This window comes from Silene latifolia, chromosome X (genome assembly GCF_048544455.1).
Source record: "Silene latifolia isolate original U9 population chromosome X, ASM4854445v1, whole genome shotgun sequence".
Classification (NCBI taxonomy): Eukaryota; Viridiplantae; Streptophyta; class Magnoliopsida; order Caryophyllales; family Caryophyllaceae; genus Silene; species Silene latifolia.
Genome location: NC_133537.1, coordinates 35,946,478 through 35,952,477, shown reverse-complemented (window position 1 = coordinate 35,952,477; position 6,000 = coordinate 35,946,478).

Sequence of the window (6,000 nt, the reverse complement as noted above, 5' to 3'; positions counted from 1 at the left end):
ATAGCCTTAGCATATAGATGCTAGACAATTGTGCTTATCATGTGAACAACAATAAAACAACACATAGTCCTAGCATGTGAATACTAGACCGACTCATACTACACTATCATGTGAATCACATAACATCCAGGAATCCAAACTCTATCAACCATAGCCGGCTTGCATCTCACCTTCTATGATTCATAGAATCATCAAACAAGAAAGGACAATATATCTAGAGACAGGCATAAGTTCTTAGGACGGTCAATAGTCACTCTGTAACTCGAGTCTATACCACAAGGTAAGGTAAACACCCTAGTCCTAAACCTGCGCAGACCTAGCGACATGCGGAAAATACCGCATCCAAGACCCATGATCACACACATAAGTACCCCTAAGGAGTCCACCAAAGGGTTGGCTAGTACTTAAGCTGACCACATACTTCTAAGAGTACGTTAGGAGGTCATGCCCTAACTTGGATATAAACTCACCAAGCTAAGACACAAAGGCTATTAAGCCGCAAACATACACTCGTCAAAGACTATAATGGCCTATCTATGACGAAGGCCGAAATACTCACCTAGGACCTAGTCCCAGCTTGAATACTTTAGCCCACACCACACCAGACAAGTAGGACACCCAATTAACCATAAGAGGGGCAAATAGTCCAAACTTGCACACACACAAATGATCATACACACCCTAGCATATGAAAGACTACGCAAGAGCATATTCAGTTGACAATCCAACAATATCTCCAATATCAATAATAATCCAAATTCCAGCTAACCAACAGTACCATAATCCATGAGAACAAGCTAAAATGGCAGAGAGGCAACAAGACTCAAGCATAAGGCATCCAAAGCATCCAACAACCAACATGTGAAATGATAATTACAAATATCAAGGCATAACATAAAACCTCCAATAACAACCAATCTCACCTCAAAGACAAACCCTCGACCCGAGTCCCGCGACGGGTCATCGGTCAAATCGAGGCTGACCGGTTTAAACCTAGTTTGACCAAACTCGTTCGGTCAATCTGGCCCAGCTTAGAGTCTTGACCTACTTTGGCCCAAATCACAAAATTCATTACAATATCATTTTCATGCACTATTCCAATTTCTATCATGTGAAAGACTATCAACATAAGAAAATATATTCCAACTTACAAAATAACTAATTCCACAAAATTCTCGCATAATAAAATAGCATAAATAACCGTCTCACACAAGGGTAAACTTTTCTATAAATTTTATCGATAAAACGACGCCATTTACTCATACGGACTCCGAATTGAGTGATTCAAGTGGCTAAACCACCTAATTTTTTGACGCCGTTCAATCTGTCATATTTTTGGAAACATTGGAAACCGTCTCGGTCTGGTACTGACGCGTTCGAGCCAAAACACGAACTTGTCACAACACATAATTCCTCATCTAAATTTGTTCCAAACAATAATATATAAATGGGTAACATAAATTAAACATAAGCATACTCATCTTACTCCATTCATTCATTTATCAACAAGATCGTCTCAAACAACAACAAACAACAACAAACAACAAATACAACTACTAATGTGACATTAATTCGTCGAGTAACTTGGAATAGTTACCTTAAGCTAGCAAAGAGACAAGTAATAACTTGAGAAAGCTTCTAAAACCCAAAATTACTCTTCATCTTCAACAACATATGAGTCACCTAACTCATCTTCAAATTCTTCACCTATAAGAACAACAAAAACACAATTATTAAGCTTAAATTCGAAACCCTAAAAAACGTGTCTTACACAAAAATTGGGGGAAATGAAAATAAAGCTTACTAGTAGATGAAGATTGAAGAGAGGATTCCAAATATATAATTTTTATGAGATTTTGTGGAGAAATGAAGGATTTATGGTGGCTTTAGGGATTGTAAGGAGGATTTTTAGTGGGTTTTTGGTGTTTGAGAGAAGGAGGAGATAGATTGAGTTATGGAGGAAATGAAAATTGGAAGAGGGGACAAATGGAGGGTAGGTGGCCAGCCAAAGGCATGGGGAGATGGGTCATTTGTTTACGTTTTGGTTCGTTTCGACGGAAATTAGAAATATTCGTCGAACGCGATTTCCGAGAAAACTAAAGTTCTTAAACACGATTTTACTAAAAGATTAAGTACTCATATGCCCAATATCTAAACTCGTTTACCCAACGACCGTAAGAAATGGGAAAATCCAAATTTTACGACTTTTATCCGAAATCTATTTTATCAAGGGAAAAGGTTTAAATATAGTTTAAATCACTTTTAAACATTTTTAAACTATCAAAAATAATTACATTTCTTCAAAATAAAATAAGATTATATTTTCTGAAATAAATTTTATTTCAAATAAATTAATATTAAATTAAAATAGATTAAAATATTACTTTTAAAATATAATAAAGGTCTTCAAATTTACGGGGTGTTACAATCATCCCTCCTTTTAAGAAGTTTCGTCCTCGAAACTTAGAAAAAGGAACATTGTATATATGTAGGTCTATCTCTTTAAAATCAAGTAAACAAAATCTTCAAAATATGGACGTATGAAGTATAAGTGTCTTTTCAATGGAATGGAAAATTCTCGTCAACTGTTCAAGAACATCAACATTCCAAATCAAAGACATAAAAAAAATATTTATATATTTTTACACCAACAAATGAGAAAGCCAATTATCGGACGTCTCCAATAACGAGCTTTACCACTCATTGACGTTAAAACCAGTGGAAAACATTAAAACATTTTCAAACATCTTTAGTTCGAAATTCTATAATAAGGATAATAACTCCACTAGCTATGACCAAACTCTAACTACGACTTTTAAACAACTAAACAAGGACTACTAACGCGGAGAGTATTTAAGAGAAGGAGAGGGAACACTCGAAAGGATAGCTAAACTCACAAGAATTAGATAAAGGAACGGAAAGTACCTCACGAGAAGAGTTCGAGATATTTAGCTAACATAGAAGATTCAAGCTCCCAAGTTTCTTCTTCGACATTTCCACAACGCCAAAGTATACGAACTAGGGACACCACTTTGTTTCTAAGTTGCTTGTTTGCCCTTTCGAGGATTCGGATCAGCCTTTCTTCCAAAGCCAAGTTGGGTTCCAAATCTGGGATTTCTTCTTGAATAACAGGCTCGGATCACTAATGTATTTCCTCAACTGAGATACATGGAAGACATTATGAACCTTGCTCAAATTCGGGGGCAACTCCAAACGGTAAGCAACGGGGCCAATCTTCTTAAGCACACGGAAAGGTCCAATGTATTTGGGACTCAGCTTTCCTTTCACACCAAACCGTTTCACCCCTTTCATAGGTGATACCTTAAGGAACACTCGATCATCAACCTCAAAGGTAAGTGGTCGACGACGGACATCGGCATAAGATTTCTGTCGGTCTTGAGCGGTTTTCATACGCTCTCGAATGATCTGAACCTGATTGATGGTCTCAGTCACCAAATCGGGTCCCAACACATGAGCATCTTGGACTTGATCCCAACAGACAGGACTACGGCACTTCCTACCGTACAAAGCCTCATAAGGTGACATTTTGATAGAGGAATGATAGCTATTGTTGTAGGAGAATTCGACAAGAGGTAAACATTTCTCCCAAGAAGTGTGGAAGTCTAAAGCACAAGCATGGAGGAGGTCCTCTAAAGTCTGGATAGTCCTCTCAGTCTGTCCATCTGTAGCGGCATGAAAAGCGGTACTCATCAGTAGCTTACTACCCATGGCTTCTTGCAAAGCAGTCCAGAAATGGGAACAGAATCTCGGGTCACGATCTGAAACTATATCCTTAGGCACTCCATGGTAGCGTACTATCTCCCTCACATAGGCCTCAGCTAGGACATGTAATTTCCATGTCTCCTTGATAGGTATAAACCTAGCACATTTGGTCAATCGATCTACAACCACCCAAACCGCATCTTTTCCGCTAGCAGTCTTAGGTAAAGCCATCACAAAGTCCATGGAGATGGACTCCCATTTCCAAAGGGGAACATCCAAAGGTTGTAGCAAACCCCCGGGTTTCTGATGCTCAATCTTCACTTTCTGACAGGTAAGACACTTGCTAACATACTCTAGGACATCAATCTTTATCTTAGGCCACCAAAACTGTAATCTCAAGTCTTTATACATCTTGTCACCACTCGAATGAATAGAGTAAGGAGAAAGGTGAGCTTCATCAAGGATCTTCTTCCTCAACTCGGCTACTCTCGGAACATACATCCTACCTTGGTAACGAAGGTATCCATCACTATCCACCACACAATCCTTAGCTTGCCCAAGTTGGATTTTTGCTTGAATGGACTTGAAAGTAGCATCCTCAGGTAGGGACGTACGGATCTCACGGTAAAAGTCGGGTTACGTACTCGGCATAAGATAGTCAAAGCCCTTCCCAACAAGGCTTATCCCTAACTTTTGAAATTCCGTGGTAAGTTCATCAGGTAACACACGGATAGTGCTCAAAGAGTGACTAGTCTTCCTACTCAAAGCATCGGCCACCACATTTGCTTTCCCTTCATGATAAAACAACTCGGCATCATAATCATTCACCAACTCTAGCCATCTTCTTTGCCTCATATTCAATTCTTTCTGGGTAAAGATACACCTCAAACTCTTATGATCGGTATAAATGCGGCAATGAACTCCAATAAGGTAATGCCTCCATGTGTTCAAGGCATGTACCACGGCGGCTAATTCAAGATCATGAGCAAGATGAAGCGAGGAAAGGAGGTATGAACGGTAACGCTTATGGTCTAAGAAGAAAGGAAATTAGACAACAAGGAAACGCCAGGTACTCAAATCTCAAATAACACAACAATCTTAAACGGTTTCTAAAACTTCCTAATAAAATGAATCTCACAACCATATTATCTCCAAGGATTCCTCAAGATAACTTAAGTCACTCTACATCTAAGCTATTCCATTAAACAAAGTACTTCACTACGCTTGTGATTCAACAATTCCCAATCATTAAACATCCACAACGACTTCCCCATTACAAGATCAAAACTACAAACAAGGCTACACTCATATCCAACAACGTCAAAAGGTAACACAACATCCTAAAGGTATCCCTTTCCAAACACAAATCATAAACCTTACTCCATGTTTACTCCTAAGGTAACAACGCTCAACCTACTAAGTCTTCAAATCCCAAATATAAACAACAAAGCCAAGTTCTATAACTCTAGTAGCATATGCAACTCACTCTTAACACACAGAATCCACCAATCAATTATACTCACTTTATCAAGGAACTAGGTATAGGAATCACCAAGTGTGTCTCATCATCCTACCTCAGTCTTCCTAACATCACAACCTCTCAAAACCAGGGTTATGGGTCAACCACAAACAATCTCCTCAAAAGTCGAATTTTCCAACCAAGGCCAACGTCTCTCAAAAGAAAGAGTACTCTCAAAAGGCGTTAAGGGAGGATAAGCATGGGACAACGGACAAGTTAGGAGGGTACAAGAGTAACTTTCAAGGAAAGAGAAGAGAGAGTTTAGAAGAAGAATAAGCGCCAAGAGATAAATAATAAGGCAAGGTACACAAAGAATGAGAAACATCTTCGAGGAAGTAGAAGCATTCTTCAAAGGTAAACAAATCTTCAGTTCTCGGCAATAGGCACCAAATCTTGATCCTCATGTAGGTAAGCTCGCGGTCATTGATCCAAGGGTACAAAAATAATTGACAATCAACAAACATGTTAGAACCTACCACGAAGCATACACAAAGAGACTACAACATAAGGTCCTAAGTCTACCCATCCTACCCATCTCTCAAGTATATTATTTTAAGGTCAAGTTATTTTTATCGGGGGTGCACAAACGTGCGTCGGGAGCAAATATGCTCTGATACCAACTGTGACACCCTCATTCATTGCGGAAAAATAAACACGTAATTCTAGAATAAAACTGCATGGATATGTTTGTAATAGGTTTATTTGGGTAAAAACCTGTAATTTTTAAAACCTGAACCTGTTATAAAAGTATCCAAATG